Source organism: Taudactylus pleione, unplaced genomic scaffold, assembly GCF_031769625.1.
Source record: "Taudactylus pleione unplaced genomic scaffold, aTauple2 ptg000333l, whole genome shotgun sequence".
Taxonomy (NCBI): Eukaryota; Metazoa; Chordata; class Amphibia; order Anura; family Myobatrachidae; genus Taudactylus; species Taudactylus pleione.
This window is the reverse complement of record NW_028284734.1, coordinates 5,193,283-5,217,179: the sequence shown is the minus strand read 5'-3', so window position 1 is coordinate 5,217,179 and position 23,897 is coordinate 5,193,283. Positions and strand designations below refer to the sequence as shown.

The 23,897-nt window shown below is 45.9% G+C and overlaps 1 long non-coding RNA gene across 2 annotated transcripts in view; it reads left to right on the top strand.

Moving 5' to 3' along the window:
• The first annotated feature begins 11,975 nt into the window (after window positions 1–11,975).
• Window positions 11,976–23,897, top strand: part of LOC148508998 (uncharacterized) — a 162,556-nt gene continuing 150,634 nt past the window's right edge. For both annotated transcript variants that reach the window (XR_015869497.1, XR_015869496.1), the window contains exon 1: window positions 11,976–12,164. This is a non-coding gene — a long non-coding RNA (uncharacterized LOC148508998). The remainder of the gene's footprint in view (window positions 12,165–23,897) is intronic.

Genomic DNA, 23,897 nt, shown 5'->3' with positions numbered 1-23,897 from the left:
TACTCCTCTCCTACAGCACAAAGCACAACGGTTAGGAGGATGCTTATGTCTCACCAACTCCTCCTGAACATTAATCATATCGGTTACACAGGGGCATATCTATAATGGGTGCAGGGTGTGCGGGGAACACGGGCCCCTGGGTCCAGGGGGTCCACGCACACCCTGCACCCATAATATTACTTACCTCTCCGGAGTCCCACGTCGGCGCGGGGGTCCGGTGCTGTAAAACGACGGGAAAATGTCCGCGGCGCCAATTTTCCCGTCGTTTGCGCATGCGCAGTACAGGGAAAATGGCCACCACGGCCATTATCCCGGTGACCTGTGCATTCGTTATAGATTCTGGGCACACTCTAGTGCCCAGAGGCTATAACTCTGGCGCTGGCCGCACACAGCTCAGTGCACCGCTGGCCGCCGGGCGGAGAGGAGGGGGCCCATGTCGGAAACTGCACACGGGCCCCCTCCTCTCTAGAAACGTCCCTGCGGTTACATCAGAGCACAGTAGGACACCTCCTCCAACACAGCACTTAATTGCAGTGGTATAAGATATAAGATATGATGAACAGCAGTACACACTAGAGATGTGCGGTTTCGGTTTCCTGGAAACTAAACACACCTGAACTTAGGGCCCCCGAGTAATTCTGAGTCTCAGCTCGGGTCTTCCCGCCAAGTTTGGATCCCAAAACGAGGCAAAGCATCATCTTCCCAGCATCAGATCTTGAGTGTTTTGGATTTCATACACAAGTCCCTCGCTCATGAGAGGGTGTGGGACTGTGAGCTTCAGCACTGTGAGGCACTGTGTTAAAAAAAATAGCTTTAGCAAGCCATCAGGGCACCATAAGGGTGCCATTAGCATTAGCTTATGAGTAGCTAGGTCTAGGTTTAATACTGTATGTAGATCTGGATACAGGAGTAGGTGCCTGGGAAGTGTTACTGCAGGCAGGCACCATTGTCACTTGTCAGTGTGTGTGTTTGTCACATACACTGCACACGCACACTCACACGCTGCAGTGCAAATAGGCTAGTTATTTTCTATGTTGCTTTTGATTGACTTTTATTTCTTAGGCCCGTATTCAATTAGAAGCGAAAAACGAGATCTGTGAAAAAGTATCGCCGATCACGGCTTTTCGTGTGTCGGAAACATATCCTCCGTATTCAATTCCAAATGCTTTTCACGTACGCGGAAAGTCAATGCAATGTAATAGGTGAAAAATATTTGCCTTTGAATAGCGGGAGAAAAGAAGTGCATCTTTTTATTTTGGGGTGCAAAGGTGAAGAAACCACTCAGAAGCCTTGGGACAGGCCCCCTAGGATAACTGCGTAAAAAAAAAAAAAAAAAAACTAAAATAAAGTGAGGAACACCCCAAAAAAGTGCTTTCATTTTGGGGGTGAAAAAGTACAAAGTGGGGGTACAAGCATAAAAAGTAGCGAAATAGACTTTTTGGGGGTCTGCAGGGATTTGTCAGGTGTTTTTTTGATTGCAGGTGCATTTTTCACGATTTTTTTTTTACTTAACTTTACAGACTTTAAAATATGCTAGCACCCATTTTCAAGTACCCCAAATTTGACAGGACTAATTATTTTCACCCAAAAATACTGCTTAATGCCACTCTTCACCACTTGTGCAAAGACGCTAATAAGAAGCTATTGAAACAACTTAAGTACCCCAAATAGCTATATTAGGACTATTTGGGCACATCTACATTGATCCCCAATTTTAGTGCACCTTTTTGGGGGGTTCAGGCTGAGTTCCCCATTTCTGACAGAACTTTCTGCCTGTTCCAACTTCGCGGCTTGCCGTTTTCGTGTAGTTTGAAATTGAATAGGGCAAATAGCAGGGGCGCGCATGACAAGTTTCCACATCCAAAACACGCGATGTAGGCGGAAAGTGGACGCAAAACTAATTGAATACGGCCTTAATGTGAACCTGCACCTTTATTTTCAGCAGTATATTTATTGCTTTTCTGTCCAAAAACTACCCTACTGTGTTTGAGGCCGCTGCATCCCAAGAAGATCTCTTTGTTTTGAAAGTTGTTTTTTCAAGTCATATATAAAAAAAATAGCAAAAAAAAATTAAATATATATATATATATATATATATATTTATAATTATATATTTCTGTTTAAAACAAAAAACACTGCAGTCTTCTAATTGAATTTAGCAATTATTTTGTGGATTTCAATAAGTGTGTGTTCATGTGTTCAGTTCAGATGAATGACGCAGCAAATATTACTGTTCTGTGTGCGTTGGTGTGCCCCCATTAATCTGCACCCCAAAACAATTATCACAAAGACCTACCTCCAAGTTCGTGCAAACAATTGCCAGTGTTTTTTGTGTAAAAAAACAAAGTCATTAGTGCAAAAAATGTGCATAATGTGTTATCCTTCTCGTCTAAGCAATGGTGTGTGTGGTGGTATACCCCAATCATTTGCACCCCAAAACTATTTTCACAAAGATGACACAACAATGTCTCTTGCTGCAGTCTCTCTGGCAAATGCTGCTGCCAGGAATAAACTGACCTTTCCCAAGAGACCCACTGGTGAGAAGGATGAGACACCTCTAACATGACTCAATAGAATGGTGGAGGATTATTATAATGACAATGTGCAAATTAGCATGTCACACAGCGTCTTAAATACTGGGAGGAAAGAAGACAATTTGAAGTCCCTTATACAAACTAGCTTTGCTTTACCTAAGCTGCCCACCCTCCAGCGTGTACTCTGAAAGAGTGTTTAGCACAGCTGAGAACCTTGAGAGCAATCGGCGTAGGAAGTTACTTCCTAATATGTGGAAAAACTGATGTTTTTTTTTAAATGAACTAAAAAACTACTAAAATGAGGAATACTTTTGATAGAAATTACAACAAAGTACAGAGACTTCTGTAACAGTGGATTCCAGTGGGATGAGCTAATAGTGTGATGATGAAGTTGACAACACTGATGAGGGTGAGCATGAGGATGATGACATCTTTGAACTTTAGAGATGATTAACAACACTTGGCCTGATTCAGACATGTACGCTAAGCATTTGGGGGACAGTGTAGGGGCAGGGACAGTCTGCGATCCCGGAAACAGGCTGGTGTCGCTCCATTTTCTGGGAGTGCTAAGGCCAGGGTCTGCTGCCAGGACCCAGTCAGACTGCGGTAAGCTTCAGCTACCTCAGCCTGGCCAAAAAGATAACAATCACGACCAATGGTCGTGATTGTTCCAATGGTGATCCCGATGGTGATCCCAGGCTGCGATCTCCTGCTGAATTTGCATTTGAGATGGACGGCATTGCACAGTCACTTGTGTGCGGCTCTACAATTCCATCCATCTCTAAATCAGGCCCACTGTTAGCCACATTAAGCACACTGGTAGCTTATTTTCTGGGGGTCCAAACAAACCAAGAACTTCAACCACAAAAGTGGCAGTTACTGTCGCTAAAGTTCGTTCTGCTCCTGATGAAGGTGCCTTTGCACAGAGAAATGCGTTGAGCCACGAGTTATACATCCATTATCTCTGTTGCGCTTCTTACTTCACACACTACATTGGTTGCTGTTAGCATTGGATTGTGACTATTTACGGAAACAGCTGAGTTCCAAAAAGCTGCAACAACAAGTTGCTCTTCAGAGGTGGAGAGATCCCAATGTGATCGTGAATACCAGAGGTGTCACATCGCTAAGACATCCATACCCCCCAGCATTTCTAAGTGGGCAGCTGCAGCAGACACACACTCATCCAGCCGGTGATTAACAAACTGCCGAGAGAACACCATCAGTATTACCTTCAGCATTTCCCACCACAACTACATGGATACCATCGGCTGTTACTCCTTGGACCTGTGACTTGTATTCAAGGTACTACAAACCATAATTCTACTTACAACGGGACATTAGTTTGCAATAAGCCCCTTTTACATATAGGGCATCTCATTTAAACAGGCCAAAAAATCTCCGTGGTTACTTCCAACATATTCATATTAGTGTGGAATTCATTTAAGAACAGCTTCTATCGGCATACCATAAACTGTGTAATTAGTTGGGATGTACGCCGACCCCCGTCTTTTGGTTTTGAATCTGTATCTCCTCGTGTTTTGGATCTGGATTTGGTTTTGCCAAAACCGCCCCTGCTGTGCTTTGGTTTTGGATCTGTTTTGTTCTAAAAAATTTCCAGTCAATGTTGACCACCTCACAGCTCACAATATTGATTTCATCTAGTTTAGGCCAAAAGGTTGCATCCAGCTAGCTGGCTGACTAAGCTAAGCGACAGCAGTGGGCGGCACTAACATGTGGCAGTTCAGCTTCCAACATGGCACAAAGTGGCATTGCAGTGGTAGACAGGATGGCAGTTTAATAAAGTATACGACCCCTAGGAAGTTTAAAAACGAACAATGTTTTCCTTAACTAGGTCAGAGGCCCGACGGAGTTGGAATATGTTTATGGACTGAAGACAGGGAAAGGATGGAAGAATTGATTAGTTTGTAATTTATTTATTTTAATGTTTTAATTCTTAAAAATAATTATGAGGGACGATCAATCTAGGATCAAGTTCTTCAGTTCCTAAAAGACATCTTTGATCTGGAGGAGGTATTTTTATACATCCAATAGATGTGTGGACAGACCACCTGCAGAGTCACAAATACGTGAACGATAAACTGTGGTGGTGTCACAGAACAATAATAGCACAGCTAAGTTGCTAACGCACACACACTCAAAAAATGGAAAAAAAAAACACTTTTATTTTTTTTTACACTGGGGAAGAGCACCCCTAACTGACAGAGCACCCCTTCTCCTGGACAACACAGCACCCCTTTATGGACTGCAGCCCTAGCCTGATGGACAGGATAACAACACAGCAGCAGCCACAGTTAATTGACAGGAAAAGTGACACAGCAGCTGTAGCACCCACTGAAGGAAGCCCACCTTTATATAATGCAGCCCAGCCCCTGTTTGGACAGCACAGCAGCAGCCTCAGCCCAAGACCCCGACTGGACACACACACTGAGTGACTGACAGCTTCTCTCTTCACAGCCGGAGTGAAAATGCGATCGCAGATACCTTTATATAATCTAAAACCCGCTAGAATCCGACAGCGGGAGGATGACGTTTTGCGTCGTTTTGAGATCCGAGTCAGGCTGGAAACCCCCAGCCGGTATTGGATCCGACTCGGAATTGCAATGTTCGGGTGGGTCCGGTTCTCAGAGAACCAGTTCGCTTCATCTCTAGTGACAGTGACATTATTTTGCTCCCTTTGGCTGCTTTTCATTTCCTCCCAGTTTACCATCATAAAAGTGGATTAGTAATATATGGACAAATTTTTTTGTTTTCCATTTTTTATCCTTTACATACCATGCAATTTATAATATCACAATTGTAGTGATATTTGTATCTCTATTTATATGTGTGTAGTTTTTACTATGTTTATGTCATTGTGATGATTACATGAAAGTATGCTTTTTGTAAAAAAGTTAAATTTACCATATTTGACTTATCTTGCTTTGGTGTATGATTGCAACGCACAGCCACTACCTCTTGTTTTTATATTGTGTTGAAGAAATATACAAGTTCTTCTTTGTGGCAGCTGCGACAAATCTTATTTGATCTAAGTAGCGCAGAGAGCACCATAGTCAACAATACTGTTTATGTCCTTATCGCTAAAGTGCTTGGTTTGATAAACTGTGCGTGTCGTCTTTAGTACTATATATAGTACAACATAAGGTTTGGGTAGGAGGGCTCAAGGACAATTCCATGCACCACTTTTCATTACGGACTTTACCAAGATTGTGTGTGTTTGACAGGCAGTGTATATTATTAAACTTTACTAGGGCATTCATGTTGTTTTGTAGATTAGCCAGTATGCTCGCTGCAGCTTTTGGCCAATATGGGTGAAAATAATATTGTGAGCTGCAGGGGTGTAGCCAGAGGTATGGGGGCTGCATAGCAAAATTTCCTCTGGGTCTAGGTCTACCTATATAGTGCCCCTGTAGTTGTGCTCATTATACAGTACCCCCTGTAGTTGTGCCCCTTATGCAGTGCCCATTTTATAATGCCCCCTGTAGTTGTGCCCATTATGCAGTACCCCCTGTAGTTGTGCCCATTATGCAATGCTCCCTGTATTAGAGCACATTATGCAGTGACCCCTGTATTAAAGCCCCTTATGCAGTGCCCCCAGTAGTGCACATTATGCAGTGCCCCCAGTAGTGCCCATTATAGAGTGCCCCAGTAGTGCCCATTATACAGTGCCATCAGTAATGCCCCTAGTAGTGCCCATTATGCTGTGCCCTCAGTAATGCCCCTAGTACTGCCCCTTATGCTGTGGCCTCCTTCCCCCATGCAGTACTTACCTCTCTTCATGCTCCAGTCCACGCTGTCAGCTACCCGTGTAGATGCTGCCGCATGCTTGCCGATATTCAGCTCCCTCCTTCCGGGAGGGAGCTGAATGTCTGCATACAGCGGGGGTCGTGGCCGGCGATGATAAAGTATTGGGGGTGCGATTGCGTCATCATGGCCCCGCCCTCTCTACACAATGCCAAAATTAACAGCATTGTGAAGCAGGGGGCGAGGCCATGATGAGGCGATTGAGAGCGAATCGCGTTACTGGCCCCCCTGCTGCGTTGGTTTCTATCAAAACTGCAGGGGGGCTGGACAGGTCGGCGGCCGCCGGGAGGCTGGTCTGCCTTTCCGGGGGGCCAGGAGTGGCACCCGATATTCGGGAGGCTCCTGGCCAAATTGGGAGGGAAGGCAAGCCTGCACTGCCGCTGACTGGATCCAGCAGCAGGCTCCTCTCATCGCGGGTGATGAGGGTGACATCATGATGTCACAGCGCACCCACGCACAGCATCACTGGGAACGCTGGCCTCTGAAGCAATCAGAGGTGTCTTTAGTCTCTGATCGCTTCAGAAAACAGCTTTCCCAGTTACACCAGCAACTTGGCCGGCCATGCTACAGAGGGTGCAGGGGGGACGCTTGCTGGGCTGGCGTGTCCCCTAAGCCGCTGGACCCCATATCAAGCGCACCCCCTGCACCCACTATAGTTACGCCACTGGTGAGCTGTGAGGTAGTCAGGGCCGGTACCACTATTAGGCAGCTTTAGACAGCTGCCTAGGGGAGCTGGCCACTGGAGGGCACCGCACGCAGCCTGTGTATAGTCCTTCCTGAGTGTCAAAGCAGCTCTGGTGTGAGCCTCTCCTGAGTGTGTACTCTGCTCAGCTGAGTCTCTCATCTGAGTGTTCACTGAGTTATACAATGAGTCTCTCCCTCCTTACTGTACTTAACTAAATGTGCCTCTATTTCCTTAGTGTACACTCAGTTCTCATTTGAGTCTCTCCCTCCGGAGTGTACACTCAGCTCTGCCATGAGTCGCACCTCCTTCCAGGCAGAGCCTCGTCTTATCTATCCCCCAGATGTGTGTGACCGGAGCCCGGTGCTGCCGTCTGTGATAAACTGCCGCCCACAACCGCTGCTGCTTTCACTCGCTCAGAGACAGACACCTCGGGGAGGACCTGGCACGGTTGCAGGCTGCCCGCACACATGCCTGCTAATTCCTTCTCACACTGACTGGCTGCAGGGAAACAATCCACATCGGACACAGGAAATCCACCGCGCTGCCTAGTTACCTCTGTGTTTACTATGCATTGTATGGAAACGTCTAGCAAAATTATGTTTCAGTCAGGGTGTAGTTAGAAACTGGCGCTATTGGTGGCAGCTGTGCAAGGACCTGGATGATAATGGGAGTTGTAGTTCACAGCCAATATGTATGTATATTATTCCTGGCTTGGCACTGGGCAGTGATTCCATTTCCAGCAGCAGGGTTGCTTCCTGAGATGCTTTCATTGTGCAGTCAGTATGTAGCAGTGAGGAAATGCAAGTACTGCGAGACTTATGGTGCATACACACGGTCAGACTTGCTAGATCAATGATGAATGATTTGAACGATTTGACCAACGATTTCGTGAACGATGAACGATTTCTGACAGTATTAAAAAGAATGAAATCGTCCAAATCTGTCTACAAATACAGTCGATGCTAGATATTGTTATCTGACATGCGGGAACGCGCATTGTTCATCGATGCTGCCATACATGTCAAAAATATGAACAATTGAACGATTTTTACAATCGTTATCGTTCATATCTGATAAGACATCTGACCGTGTCTATGCACCATTACTAACTAGTAACTAGTAGCAGAAATATATAGGTAAGTCTTATGCCTGATATTCTCTCTCCCATTATTATTTGCACCTGTGTCTCTATTGAGGGTCATTAATATGTACCCTTTGCACATATATTATATATATTAACAACACATGTATTTTGAGTGTCAGTAAGTGTAATGGGGTGAGGAGAGCGTAGGCTGAAGTTCTGCTTAGTTTGCCAGGAAACCTCGCACCGGCCCTGGAGGTAGGGAAAAGTTACTGGAAATGAATGTAATTGATGTTAATAATATTGTAGAAACAAAAACAGATTAAAATTACATGATTTTAGCTGTTTTTATCAATTTTAAAGAAATCCAAAACCAAACCTGAAACCAAACCAAAATATTTGAGGGTGGTTTTGCCAGAAACAAAAACATGACAGTGATTTAGAACTAAAACCCGGTGGTCTCCGCACATCTCTAATTACACATTTCACATATTGTGATAATTGTGTAAGGGAATGTAATTAATACACATCTGTATTGAAACACTAGATTCTGGCCACTCACTAAAAATAGTTCCTGAACCACAGTTGTGGTTAATCCTCTTATATTTGCATCATACTGAAGCTAGGACAATTAGGAGCACTTTGGTCAGACAAATCCGCTATGCCGAGATGGCGGGGGGGGGAGTGGGTACAAATTACCTGGGCCCAGGCTTGCTGGAGGGGCACTGCCCCCCCTCCCTTCTACACCACAGTAGCCCAGCGCACGCTGCTGTGTGCTGGGCTGCAGTGGGAGACAGTCTCCTATGTCTATAGGGGGAGCAATCACGCTGATCGTGCCTCCCCATTGGCTGTGCACCGGGCTGAGGGGCTCACAGCACCCCCCTCCCAGCGAAGCGGCGCTGCTATAATGCTTTTTTTTGCGTTTTTTTCCTAAGGGGGCGTGATCATGCCTCCCTTGATTAAGCCACAGCCCCTGTCGCGCGGCTCTCGAAGGCCCTGTATATATAACAGCTTCATAATAGGGGTAAGGTGCAATCAGGGAGATTGCTAGACTCTTCAGGGAGTCAGGGAGATTACTACTATTTCAGGGAGTCTCCCTGACAATCAGGGAGAGTTGGCAAGTATGACCTAGTGATAGCTCCTAAACTGCAATGTCCATTGGCTCCCATGGAGCCAGGGGTATAACACATTGTACAGACAACACAATATCATATTCATTCATTCAGCCTATTTTGGCTTGGATGAAAAGGAGATAAGCTACCAAGAAATTGCTTATGGCATACCCAGTCCTTATCCCCAAGAATTATATTTTAGTATAACATTTTGACTTAGAGATGGCCGTTAATCAGGGCAGTATTCAGAATGCATGATCTTTTTAGGGTATGCAGTCGGGAAGCCGGTGGACCTAATCCCGACAGCCGGCTTCCCGACTGTCATATCCCGGCAAGGGTCTAAAGACAGGCGTCGATATGCCGACGCCTGTCATTAGACATATGCCGGGAGACCAACGCCCGGCATCACGACCGAAGGGACACCAGGCGCCGATTGCGGATAGCCGCGCGGGTTTAGGTTTAGGGTTCCTGGGGGGGACTTAGGGTTAGGCACACCCCCGGGAGGTTAGGGTCAGGCACTTAGAGGGGGGATTAGGGTTAAGTACTGGGGGGGGTTAGGGTTAGGCACCCCTAAGGGAGGGTTAGGGTCAGGGAGTAGAATTAGGTTAGTTGTACTTACCTTAGGGACAATCGGGATTTCCACTGCTGCCGGGATGCTGGTGTTGGAATTCCAACCATACCGATTCCCTTTTCTGTATACACTCTTACCTTAGGATGCCTGCTGTTGACTTTCCTTATACAGCTACAGTACAATAATAAAAGTGTCCAGAAACATATGTTAGGAGGGCTATGCTGGAAACCAGAGCCATAGCAGCGTGATTATGCACTCGGGCCACCCCCATCCTGTACATGTGACATCACAAAGTCACCAGGGGGAGCCGGCACGCTACTGGCATCAGGAAATTGAGCTCCCAGTACATCCTATCGATGCACAGGGAAGCTCTCCAGTTGATGCATAAACTACAGGATGCCGTTACAGGCACCCTGTATGCCAAATACACGTGTCACAGGACAGCAACCTGATGTCCCCTGGGCCTGATGGTGGCATTGCTCACATTTCCTTTGTAACAGCCCTGCTGGAAACACTCCAGCCTATCAGACCATGAGATCCAACCATAAGATCCACATGATTCAGTGTAGTTGCATTTCTTCCAACATCAAAGAAGCCAGCAAGAGATGTTGGATGACAATCACAAATACTAGCCAATGGCGGTCATCTTCCAAACTCATCTTCCAACACCTGCTAAGTATTTTTTAGAGATGTGCGCGGACCCCTGTGTTTTAGTTTTCAATCTGGATTCATCTTTGTGTTTTGATTTTGGTTTTGGAAAACCACCCTCAAGTGTTTTGGTTTTGGATTCAGATACAAATCGATAAAACTTGATAAAAAAAAAATCGATAAAGCAGCTAAAATGTCAGAATCCAAAACCTAAGTTCGGTTTTTAAATCCGATTTCCGAACTGCAACTTTGTTCGAACTGGGACACAAAAGTGAATCTGAACCTTTACCCGGTTCTACTCGGAACCCCTAAATTCGGGTGTGTTCGGATTTCAGAAATCAGGACCTGCACATCTCTAGTATTATTATAATAAATTAGTAACATCCTGGGGCCACATGTGAATTAATAATTGTCAACTGTTGCTGGTGACATTGCAGCATATGGTTTGGAGCTATTATTTTTTTCCCAACCAGGGCACTACAGTATGTGTGTGGAGTTTACATGCTCTCCCTTCTCCCTGGGGGAGATGTACTAAGCTCTGGAAAGTGATAAATTGGAAAGTGACAAACTACCAGGCATTCAGCTCTTAACTGTCATGTTATGCTTGAAAAAATAACAGGAGCTGATTGGTTGGTAGTTTATCATTTTCCAATTTATCACATTCCAGAGCTTAGTACATCTGCCCCCCCTGTGTTTGCATGGGTTTCATCCCACAGTATAAACACATACTGATATGATAGGTATGATAATGTTAATGCATTTATCTGGTCAGTTTCAGTGGGATGATGTGAATGATTAAAAAAAAAAAAATTCTGTATAGCACTGTATAATATGATGTGCTATATAAATAAATGCGTGGGCAAATGTTAGAAATCAGATATGTAATATATTAGTCACTGATGCAACCACCAGCATCTAAGAAATATTTTGCACAGACCATTTTTGGAATAAGAAAACATGAAGTGTGTTTGGCCTTTTAGTCCTGATTTCCAAGTGTTTCTTAGCCATCTGTTTCAATGTTTTACTATTTGTTTCTCTTTTAATTCGCACAACAGATGAGATCCATCTTTTCCTTTTGTCTGTTTTGTGTACAACCATTTAGATTTTCCTCCATCTGCTTTATTTCCTGTCAAATAATTTGTAGCGATGACCGAGGCAGACGTGTGATGTAGTGACGTGACCTCGGCCCTTCCTGTCTGGTGGCTGACTGCACAAAAGACGGCAAATCTGGAAGAAGTTTTTTAATGGGATGATTCTGACATGAGCCCATCTCTGGTGCTATCATGGGAAAATGGATCAGAATGAAACATTACACTAAATTGCGCTGCTCTCTGCTGAAGAGCACTTAAGTACGAGTGCGACTCGTTGCTACGTACCTTCCTGCCATTAAATTTGATGTGTAACATAAGTTCATGTTCAGTAGAATAACATGTATTTCTGGAGCAGCCTGATTAGTCCTGAATCACATCCTGTATGTCTGCTTCCTATGTGTAATCCACAGACTAAACAGCTGAACGTTGTAGTCAGCTAAGTTCAGTGCAAGGATCTGTAGGCCAAAGATTTCCCCTTGAGAAACAAACAAGGAACATGCTGCACAGGAAGGTGAAGAGGTTCACTCAACATAAAGGGAATTAGTATAAGCCAGCAAGCTCATCCAAACAGCACACCCCAGGGACTGTTGTGCTGTGTTCAATCTGCAACCAGTTGTACTGTAAGTTATTACTAAACATATTTATAGGTGGCCTGTTCACAGCACTGTCACTGATAGAACACAAATGCGGAAATTGGAAAAATGCTGGAAGTGTCAGAATTAATAATTCTTAGTACATGGTTATCTTAAATAAATACTGTTACTGTGTGCTGAAGATGTTGTATGACTTAAGCGGCTTGGTAGTCATTTTAATGTACATTGGGCCTGATTCAGCAAGAAACGCAAGCGTGCCAGTGCGTTTGAACGCCGTTGCATGGGTGTGCATAAATTAGCCACTGCGATGGCATACGCAGCTTGAGCTCTCACTGCGCCCAGAAAAGTTAGCAATTTAGTGGTAGGGTCAGACCTGCCTTAAATGTGCAGGTGGCTACGATGTACTTCGATGTTACCGATGTTTTGGCAGGATTGCAAGGTATTACGGATGTGCAGGAGGGGAAGTGGGCGTCTGCATTTTATTTGTGCGAGTGCTTTGCGATTGTAAATATTAGCATACTTTCGCAGCAGAACTGCGTGCGTGATTGCAGCCGCATTTGCATCAGCGATCCTTGCTGAATCAGGCCCATTGGCCACAGCGATTGTGACCAGATGGCTGCTGTAATGTTTGAACAGGGAATACTTTGGTCCAGATAAAATGTTTAACTTTATTGCAAGTTGGAAATTGGATCAAATTGGGCTGATTCAATGGACTTACTGTGCGATCATTATTTATGGAAAAGTTTGGTTTAAAAAGAAATAAAATAAACTATGAAATGATGCTTGATAGAACTTAAAGGGCTACATGCACTAGCGCATGGAGGGGGGGTTTGTAAGTAAGTACCCAGAAACCCCCCCTGACCCACCAATTTTTTTTTCTTCAGAGATGGAGACAGCCTTGTCCCCATCTCTGCACCATCCCCAGGCCACACACGATCGGCGCTGCCTGTTCACGTTAGCGTTTCCGCATCAGGTGCTTTCATATCACCTGACGAGAAAGCGTTGGCAGCTGAATCGGCAGTAGACGGGCAGTGCGCCATGCTCACAGCCCTCCCAGAGGGAGCTAGATGGTGGGAGGCACTGCCAGAGCCGGGCTCCACCTTACAGCTCCCGCAGTGGCTGATGGGAGAGACGTCATAACGTCTTTTTCGTTGTGTATGTAAGGGGCACTGTGGAGGAGGCACATCAGGGGGGAACCACTGCTGGGGAGAGGCACTACTGGGGACACAGCTGGGGGGGCACTATATAAGGGGCACCACTGGGGACACTGCAAAAGGGGACCACTACTGGGGGCACTGGCACTGCTGGGGGGGGCACTACTGGGACACTATATAAGGGGCACTGCATAGGGGGGACTACTACTGGGGGCACTGGCACTGCTGGGGGGGCACTACTGGTGCACTATATAAGGGGCACTGCATAGGGTGGACTACCACTTTGAGCACTGCATAGGGGACTACTAGTACTGGGAGCACTATATAAGGGGCACTACATAGGGAGGACTACTACTGGGGGCACTGCATAGGGGCACTACTGGGGGCACTGCATAGGGGGGACTACTACTGGGGGCACTATATGAGGGGCACTACTGGGGGACTACTACTGGGGGCACTATATGAGGGGCACTACTGGGGGACTACTACTGGGGACACTATATAAGGGGCACAACATAGGGAGGACTACTACTGGGGGCCTCCATCATGTGCACCTACTTGGGGGGTGCTCTGTTGTTTAACTTGCCCTGGGCTCCAAATACCCTAGTTACGCAACACACACACATATATACACATATATATATATATATATGTGTGTGTGTGTGTTTGTAGACATATATAATGGAAACCCCTCTCTGAGAATCCTGCGTTGCCTCTGACATTTCATAGCATTTTATTTTTTTTGTTTATTTGAACACTACTGTTCAAGTTCAAAGTTTGAGTTCACAGTTGACACAGAAAGCTATTAAATTACTACACAATGTAAGCATTTAAGTGTGAACAAGCTGAAATACCTGGCTAAATCATGTTGTAAATTAAAGGGTTGCAGCTGTAAGTTGTTTTGTTGCATGCAGGCAGGGATGGTGCTAGAGTGTTTGGCGCCCATCTGCAAACTATAAATTTGCTCCCATCTACAAATATGTTCTCTTGATATGTCTCATATTTACCACTTTTTCATGTTATGCCACACAGAAAAGCCCCTTATACACATTATGCCACACAGTGAAGCCCCTTTTTCACTTTATGCCACACAGTGGAGCCCCTTATACACATTATGCCACATAGAGCCTTTTATTCATATTATGCCACACAGTAGTACCTCTTATACACATTATGCCACACAGTAGTAGTGCCCCTTATACACATTATTCCATAGAGTAGTACCCCTCATACACATTATGCCATTATGCCACACAGTAGTACCCCTTATACACATTATGCCACAGAGTAGTACCCCTTATACACATTATGCCACACAGTAGTACCCCTTATACACATTATGCCACACATTAGAGCCCCTTATTCACCTTATGTCACACATTAGAGCCCCTTATTCACCTTATGCCACACAGTAGTTCCCCTTATACACATTATGCCACATTGAACCCCTTATTCACATCATGCCACACAGTAGTACCCCTTATACACATTATGCCACATAGAACCCCTTATTCACATCATGCCACACAGTAGTACCCCTTATACACATTATGCCACATAGAACCCCTTATTCACATCATGCCACACAGTAGTACCCCTTATACACATTATGCTACACAGTAAGGGCCCCTCTATCTGTTACTAAAGAGTGTGCCTAATGCCAAACCACTCACCAGGGGTTAAGGCTATTGCCTGCCTACCTTAGGGCACATAAAGAGACTCGGGCATAATGCCCAGAGTCACTTTTACTTGTGGCATGGGCAATCTGCCTGCCTAACATGCCCCACAAGCCTGTGGCCTGATTGCACCCACAGGCCTAATGCCCGAAACCTAGTGGACTAGGGAGGAAGAGTGGTAGATTACCAGTGACCAAGGTCGTCTATCAGTAAATTGGGAGAGGCTGCAGTTGGGAGCATCATTAGCTCATTGTTTCCTGCAACCTGCGGCATCTTCCGGCCTATTCGGTGGCAGCCGGTCCACTTAAGCGACGTCCTCTTCTATTGACCGCCGTTGCCATACTAAAGGCGCCGCTCGGCAGCATCTGACGTCAGAGGGCGGAGCTATGACAAAAAATATCACATATCAGCAAAATAATTGCAAGTAGGTGTGATGTATTTTGTAAACCTGCATCTCCCAGATGTTCCATATTCGCATTTACAAATTGTTTAACATTGGCTTATATTCTGAACAAGTAGTCTAATGAACACCCATGTAACATTGAAAATGAACTTGTTTCAAACAATATCTGATGTGTTGTAAGGTTTTTTAAACATACATAGTTATATGCATAGTATCTAATATAGACGTCTTAGTGGTTATTTGTATAACCCGTGTGTGAATGGTTGCGGCTTTACATATGTGTGGGAGAGAAAGATATGTCAGTAGTCAGGGCGAGCGCACTGCGACCTTGTTGCTACTGCCTCCTTGTTTGTCAAAGACAGTGGACAAGATGGTGAGAGCGCAAGGTGTCTGCACTTTACTATGAATGTAGTAAATGAGTGAGTGGATCTGCTGCTGAGGATATCCTGAAACAGTGGGCCTGATTCAGAGCCGAACGCTCTGACCAGAGCGCTCGCTCTGAATCAGGGCCCTCCTCCTTCAACTTGGAGCGGCCCCATGGACACTCGCATAACTGTGGGTTACCACCCACAGTTATAGCGAGCATCCATCGGGCTTGCGACGAGACCCTGCGGTAGGGTCTCGGTGACCTCAAGCCCTGGAGTGATTTTGGCTCTATCAGAGCCAAAATCACTTCCACTGACATCACTATTGATGTTAGTGGGGCCGGACTCAGACGGTAGGCGTTCCCATGGGAATGCCTCCGTCTGGCAGCCACGCCCCCGGCACGCCGACCAAAGGGGGCGTGCTGTCAGTCACCATCGACAGCACGCCCCCTTTGGTGCGAAACCCATAACGACGGCTTGGCTGTCGTTATTCGGGTCTCGCGCATGCGCACGACGGAGCTCCCTCCGTCAGGATTCCCGTCAGCGGCAGGCCGACATCAGCAGAGTTCCGAGCAGCGGAAGCCCGACAGCGCTGGAAATCCCGATCGTGGATAACTTCCCCCCCCAAGTGCCTAACCCTAATCCCCCCTCTAAGTGCCTATCCCTAACCACCCCCTTCCCCGCTGCCTAAACCTAAATCCCCCGGGGGGGTGCCTAAGCCTGTCCCCCCCCGGGGGTGCCTAAGCCTAAGTCCCCCCCCGGGGGAGCCTAGCCTAACCCTCCCGGGGGGGGTGCCTAACCCTAAGTCCCCCCCGGGAGCCCTAAACCTAACCCTCCCCCCCCCGCGGCTGTCCGCTCGAGGCGCCCGGCATCACTACGATCGGGATGCCGGGCGCCGGTCTCCCGGTGTCAGGGAAATGCGGGCGTCTACATCTAGACGCCCGGCATTTCACCCTTACCGGGATATGACAGTCGGGAAGCCGGCTGCCGGTATTTAGGCAGTGGGCTTCCCGATTGCTTCCCCTCCGTCGTGCGCATGCGCAATTCGGCACCATCGACCCACTTGCGAGCGTCCTGCGCTCGCGAGCGGGTCTGAATCAGCCCCTGTGTCCTGTTAGCAATATGCTAGCACACGGTTTACACTGTTCATGGTTCCAATGAGAGTCCTCTCGAAAGAAGAGATGCAGAGAGAGGTGTGTGGGGGATCAAAAAATACTGTGTCCACAGTTATGTATCTCTGATCTTGGCTCCATTTGCCCGGGCCTTGCACAGACCAGGACCACGGTGAAGATGCTCTTTTCCCCATTCTCAGGCTAAAGGCATGTCCTCAAGATTGGGTATCCATTATTGATGACACGGATATAGGATAAGTGTGACCTTTTGAGAGAACAACCGTTATATGAGAAATTATCATCTTTAACAGCGAGAGCAATTACAAGTCCTTATTTTCTTTGATTTTTCTCCCCAAAAGCTCCATCTATGTAACATCAACTTATTACAGGTTACAAACTATATCATAAAATTATAATTATATCCCCCAAGTCCAAGTTCTTATGCTGCTGAGTACATTTTGAACCAATTATTTGAGAAGGAGGAATATTTGTAGATAATTTCCCTAACTACAGACCTAGTCCTTTTTCGGTGTATCTTGATATATACAGTAAGTGTTCACTTTGTGATTTAATTAATGATTACAATATTTGTGATATAATTATTACAATATTTGTGATATAATATGTGATATGATTAATACATGTAAGGATTACATAGACACAATGAATTGTTTTAAAATAATTTATTGGGTGGGATGTACTAAAGGAAAAATGCGGTAAAAACCCAATTTTCGGGGTTTTTACCGCATTTCCATATGTACTAAGCCCCGGCCACTCTTTTATCGGTGCGGAGGGTAACGCAGGAAAAACCTGGCGTTACCTTATAGAAGTCTATGGGCTTCTTACGGCACTGCACACCTAATGCTTCGCCGCCCCACTGCCACCCAGCACTGGCCCCCACTCAGCTGCTCTCCATGGTTGCCATCCCATGCTCCTGCTTGGTTCTCCAATTCCTCTTACTCCTAATCTTCTTCCGGGTACAGGGAGGAGGAGGAGGAGGAACCTGGGGCTTCCTGCACAGGTCATCAGCAGGAAGCTCCCGGGGTTCAGAAGGGGCGGGCTCCCACGGAGACCCCCTCACTCGGCATCTGCTGCTTCACAAAGGGCAGCTCTTATCGTAAGAGCTGTCCTTTGCGATACTAATCACATATGTTAGTACATATGCGATTAGTAAGGTTGCGGTGACTGGCAGAATGGTCACCGCAACCTTAGTACATCCTGCCAAGTTCATTTTCAAACAATAATGTTTTTCTTATGAGTGCACCAAAAAAGAGTTCTCTTTCTTTACTTTAGCAATCCTACTGACATTGCTGATTCTATGGTGCACCTCCAACAGATAAGTAAAAATAGGCAGTTGAATTTGCCATAATGTATGCAGTATAGTTGGCATCTTTATCATTAAAATAATATTATTTATACTACAAGACAGCACTGGTGCGGAATCACCCCTCTTGTTTCTACATTAATATGCAGGATATGGTAGGGTCACCCCAGAGCTGTACTGTGGCGCTTTAACACAGTGCCAAGATGGCACCGCTCATGTGCTGAAGACCTAATAGCGGCCATCTTGGTAAAGGAGAAATGCTTCATTAAAGGAGCATCCAAATACCAGAAAAAGCTCATAAACTTTTGTATAGCTTCCTACAGTACATTAGGCCTATATAGTTCTGCAATTTACAAAGCACTACAGTGTATGTCAAACCATTATTTATTTCCTGTATGACTACTTTTTGCTAATTGCAATATCACTGCTTGCCAGTCTAACCCTTTGAGAGCAATAAACATTTTATTCCTTATTAAATGGATCAGTCTGAGACTGCCATGTACACATATAACTTGCCTCTAGGGGCAATCTAACCACTCCAAGTCTGATGCTGGCTCTGTCTCATGACTGCCGTTGTGTCTCCCAGTATTCCATTTTATGGGGTGAAAATATCAATGGTCTTCCTGAAACTTTAATGGAAACAAAACGTTCCAGAAATCAGTAATGCTCTATGGGCTGATGGTTACTCCTCATAACAGCTGAAAATAGTACAATGTTTAAACATTTATAGCGATCCAACTTTTAATAAAAACCTTCTGAAACATGATTTTACATTCTAATTATCATTAATACGATTGAATACCTTAAACGCTAGAACAGATATTATATTCATTGTTCAGTTGTTTTGATCCTTTTTGTTTTTAATACAGTAGAATGTAGGTGCCAAGGAAGATGTATATGGGGTATATATACTAAAGTGCTTTTTTTTAGAAGTAGAGATATTGGGGGTCATTCAGACCCACTCGCGAGCGGCAGTCCGCTCACAAGTGGGTCGATGGTCCCCGCTGCGCATGCGCACGACGGAGGGAGCTCCGTCGTGCGCATGCGCGAGACCCGGCGAACGAAGGACTTTCCATCGCTCCAGGTCTCGCACCAAAGGGGGCGTGCTGTCCATGTGGGCTTTGGTGGGCTTGCCGGGGGCGTGCCTGCCAGGCGGAGGCGTTCCCATGGGAACGCCTACCGTCTGAAGACGGCCCCACTGACATCACTAGTGATGTCAGTGCCAGTGATTTTGGCTCTGATAGAGCCAAAATCACTCCAGGGCTTGTGGTTGAGAAACCCGACCACAGGGTTTCACTCGCAAGTCTGATGGTCGCGATGGTCAAGACCATCGCGACCATCTTGTTGCACGCTCGTATATGCTGTGGGTGGTGACCCACAGCTATACGAGCGTCCAGGAGGACGCTCCATATTAATGGAGGAGGGCCCTGATTCAGAGCGAGCGCTCTGGTCAGAGCGTCCGGCTCTGAATCAGGGCCATTGCCCATAGCAACCAATCATATTCTATTTAACATTTATCTAGCACCTTCTAGAAGATAATAGCTAGAATCTGATTGTGTAGCCTGGATTTAAACCTAGGCTTAAACTATCGAGGCAATAGGGATCACCCTATCTAGATAAATAGGATTAAACCAGCACTATTATAGACAATATGTTATTCACTGTATATATTGTAATATATATGTACCATGTGAAGTAAAAGTGTATATTTATTCCAGTAATGTAGTATAGGGGAGGTAATAATTGTATGTATATTGTATTTATGGATTCTGTAAGCTTTACCTGGGACAGGTATGCCCAGGGGGTATGCAGTCGAGAAGCTGGCGGATGTAATCCCAACAGGCGGCTTCCCGACTGCTTTATTCCGGCGAGGGTTAAATGACCGGCGTCTAAATCTAGATCGAAGTGATGCCGGGCGCCGCTGCAACAGCCACCCGGGGGGGGGGGAAAGGTTAGGTTTAGGGCTCCCAGGGGGGGACTTGGGGTTAGGCACTCCCCCGGGAGGTTAGGGACTTAGGTTTAGGTAGCGGGGAAGGGGGGGTTAGGTTTAGGCACTTACAGGGGGGATTAGGGTTGGGCACTGGGGAAAGGTTAGGGTTAGGCACCCCTAAGGAGGGTTTGGGGGGGAGGTTAGGTTAGTTAATACTTACCTTGGGACGATCGGGATTTTCAGCCATGTCAGCCAGCCGCTGTTGGGATTTGAACCGATTCATACCGATTGCGCCCAGGGTGTTTAATTTCCACAGTGCATAGTATATTAATGGGTAGATGGGGGGACTCGTGCTGTGAGAGAAGTTTCTAGTATTAGAGACATGAGTAGTGTCAGGTGGGCAGGCAAGTGACAGTTGAAAAGCGGAGCAGTCATTGGGTAGAGCAGACTGGCATTCCCCCTTCTGTGTCCCCTGCTGTTGTCCTAGGCGCTGTGGCTGAACTATAATAGCAGCCGCCGGGTGACGGGAGATAGTGTTGCCTTTGAGTGTAAATCATTAGGACGCATAGCGCTGGTGAGCTCTGCACTTACCTTCAGAGGGTAAAGGCGGACGCGCTGGCTGCAGATTTCCAAGTGGTCCGGGGGAGTTGGCTAAGAGGAGGGCCTGTCTCTGGGGAGGAGCTACGCAGTGTCCTGAGGTGACTGTGCAGAGGCCATTGACTGACAGTACCAGCGCAGTTCTACAACTAGTATTTGACCCTCTTTCCCCTTGGGACCTTCAAGAAATAGAAAATCAATGCATATGAGATCCATTGGACCAGTGCTGCTTATATTCACTAGGGGTGCTGAATGAGTTGGCAGAGTCTTTCTTAACAAACAATTTTCACAAGTCTTACAATGGGTTTCTATATCACAGTTCATATAGGGCCAGTAGAACCTATCCACAATTAATGTTGATCTTACAAAGCGGTTAGAACAGTCTCTTGATATTTGTAGGGTAACACAAGTTGAAATCTGTATTTCCCAGTAGTGAGTTGAGTCTTGCGGTATAAAATGTTTGACTTTAATATGAGTTTGGTTCGTTGTTTGTACAGAACTTTCACAATCTCTTTCCTTTCAATTGAGATAGGCCGAGAGGGCTTTCCTTCCATGCTATCGATGACATGGCTAAGAGGTGGGTCTCTGCGTTGGTCCTTTGCCATCTTTTCTTTAGAAAGAATTTCCAGCCCCCCTAAATCAGCCTTAGTCAACTAACAATACTCAGCAGCTCCAAAAGCACTAATTATTTCTTGCTCGGCAGTGGAGAAGCAAGATATTTGTTGACATAATCCTTGTACAGAAGCTGCAGGTATTTCAATCCACTCTTCATTCATGGAGGGAACTTCCGAATAGGGTTGTCTTGACAGGGCATCCGCATCCACATTATTTATGCCTGGCTTATACTTAAGGTGAAAGTGATATTTAGACAAGGCTGCTAACCACCGATGTCCTGTAGCATCCAACTTAGCAGTAATGCTAACATAAGTTAGAGTATTATTTTTGGTATGTACTGTAAAGGTAACTCCATACAGATAATCATGAAATTTGTCCACTACAGACCATTTTAGAGCTTAAACTTTCAATTTGTGCACTGGATATCGTTTTTCACTGCAGGAAAGTCCCCTACTGACATACGAAATAGGTTTCACGTGATCCTCCATCTGTTGATATAATACTGCTCCTAATCCTTTATAGGAAGCATCTACATGAACTTCATAGGGAAGATTGGGGTTAGCATAGGCCAATACTGGTGCTTCTGTGAGGAGCTGTTTTAATTTTTTAAATGCCTTGTCACACTCTGCATTCCACCTATCTCCAAACTCCGTTAAGGGTTTGGCAATTTTAGAGTACTGAGGAACAAATTTCCTATAGTAACCACAAAACCCCAAAAATGACCTCAGCTCTTTAAGGTTAATGGGACAAGGCCAATGTTCACTTCATGGCGGGTTGACAAAACTTGCTCTTATCAATGGACAACTTCAACCCCCGATTTTTCAATCTATCCAAGACTTTAAGAAGACGGATATCGTGCTCCTTCAATGTTTTCCCGAATATGATAGAAAAATGCTATTTAGCAGCTATTTTGCCCTTCTGCTCCACGGGAGGTTTCTGTCCTCCCTGAGCTCGCCTTAGGACACCTGCATTACGGTTTGTACCGCCCCAGTCAAACTCCCCACCTGCCACTGTCCCCGGAGCGGGTCGCGCGCAGGCCGGGTGAAGGGCCAGTCGCTTGGAGCAAGAAGCGAGAGCCCTCTTAGGGCGATGATGTCATCTAGATAGACTAACACTTCTCGATAGCACATGTCGCCTATTGTTTTTTCCATGGTACGTTGAAATGTAGCAGGGGCCCCTTTTATACCCTGCGGAATTTTCAGAAATTCAAAGAAACCAATAGGACAAATAAAAGCAGTCTTCTAGCGATCATCCGTATTCATGAGTATTTGGTAATATCAACACCTTAGATCCAAAACGGAAAACCAGTTCCTTCCCTGTAAACAGTCGAGAGCCTCGTCCACTTTAGGCACAGTATACTGGTCCAGGATAGTGCAATTATTCAAGGTCCTATAGTCGATACATAATATTATTTCTTCGGATTTATTTTTGGCTACAACAATGGGAGAGGCATACGGACTTTCGGAATCTGCTATCACTTGATTTTCTAGCAATTTACGAAGATGTTGTCTTACTTCTTTGAAGTCGAATGGCTCCAGTCTACAAGATCTTTCACGAAAAGGAGTATTATCGATTAGTTTAATATGGTGTTCTACATCAGTCGCAGTACCTAAGTCCCATTCCCCTAGGGCGAAAGCTTGTTGCCGGTTTTGAATCTCATGTAACAACCATTCTTGGTTAGGTAGGTCAGTATCACTTCCTTGAAAACATGGTTGAAGTAACTCTTTGAATGAGTCTGAGGCCCTCATAAAGAGGCGGTCGGAAGATGCAAGCGGTCGCTCAGAAACTGGGCGGCCGCTTGCATCCTGACCGCCCGCCTCTGTTTCGGTCGTTAGGCTGTGAGTTTACACCAACAGCTCTAACGACCGCTAGGGTGATGGTCACGATGATCAAAGACCATCGCGACCATCGGGGCTTACGACGAGACCCTAGGGTCAGAGCCGGAAGCTCTCCACTGACATCACTAGTGATGTCGGTGGGGCCTCCCCCAAACGGTAGGCATTCCCATTGGAACGCCTCCATTTGGGCTGCCACCCCCCCCGGCCCGCCTTCCAAACGGGGCGAGCTGTCAATCAACATCGACAGCTCGCCCCCTTTGGAAAGAGACCCGCTACGACCAGCGCTGTCGGTCGTAGCGGGTCTCACGCATGCGCACGAAGGAGCTGGCTCCCTCGTCCGCATGCGCACTGGACAAACATCGAGGCGGCCGTGCGGTCGTAGACCATACGGCCGCCTCTGAATGAAGCCCTGAGTCTTTTCTGTTCCTTTTACAACTCGTAAAGGCTCATCGGTCCCAGAGATTTTATTACAAATGCCATCCCTCTCTGAACAATTGTCTATCCTGTCATTTAACTGTGTATGAAATTGCTCTCTACACTAATTTTAATGTTAAATAAAAAAGTATTTGTTCCCACTATAACAGATACTTCTCCTCTGTCTCCTGGTGAGGTAGGACAAACTAGTGCAATCATGGGGATAGCGTTCTTGAACATATTTGCTCCATTGGAAAAACTAATATTTGTGATTACATATCCCAGGTAGGGATATTTTTGCTCACTTAGGGCCTCATTCAGACCCACTCGCA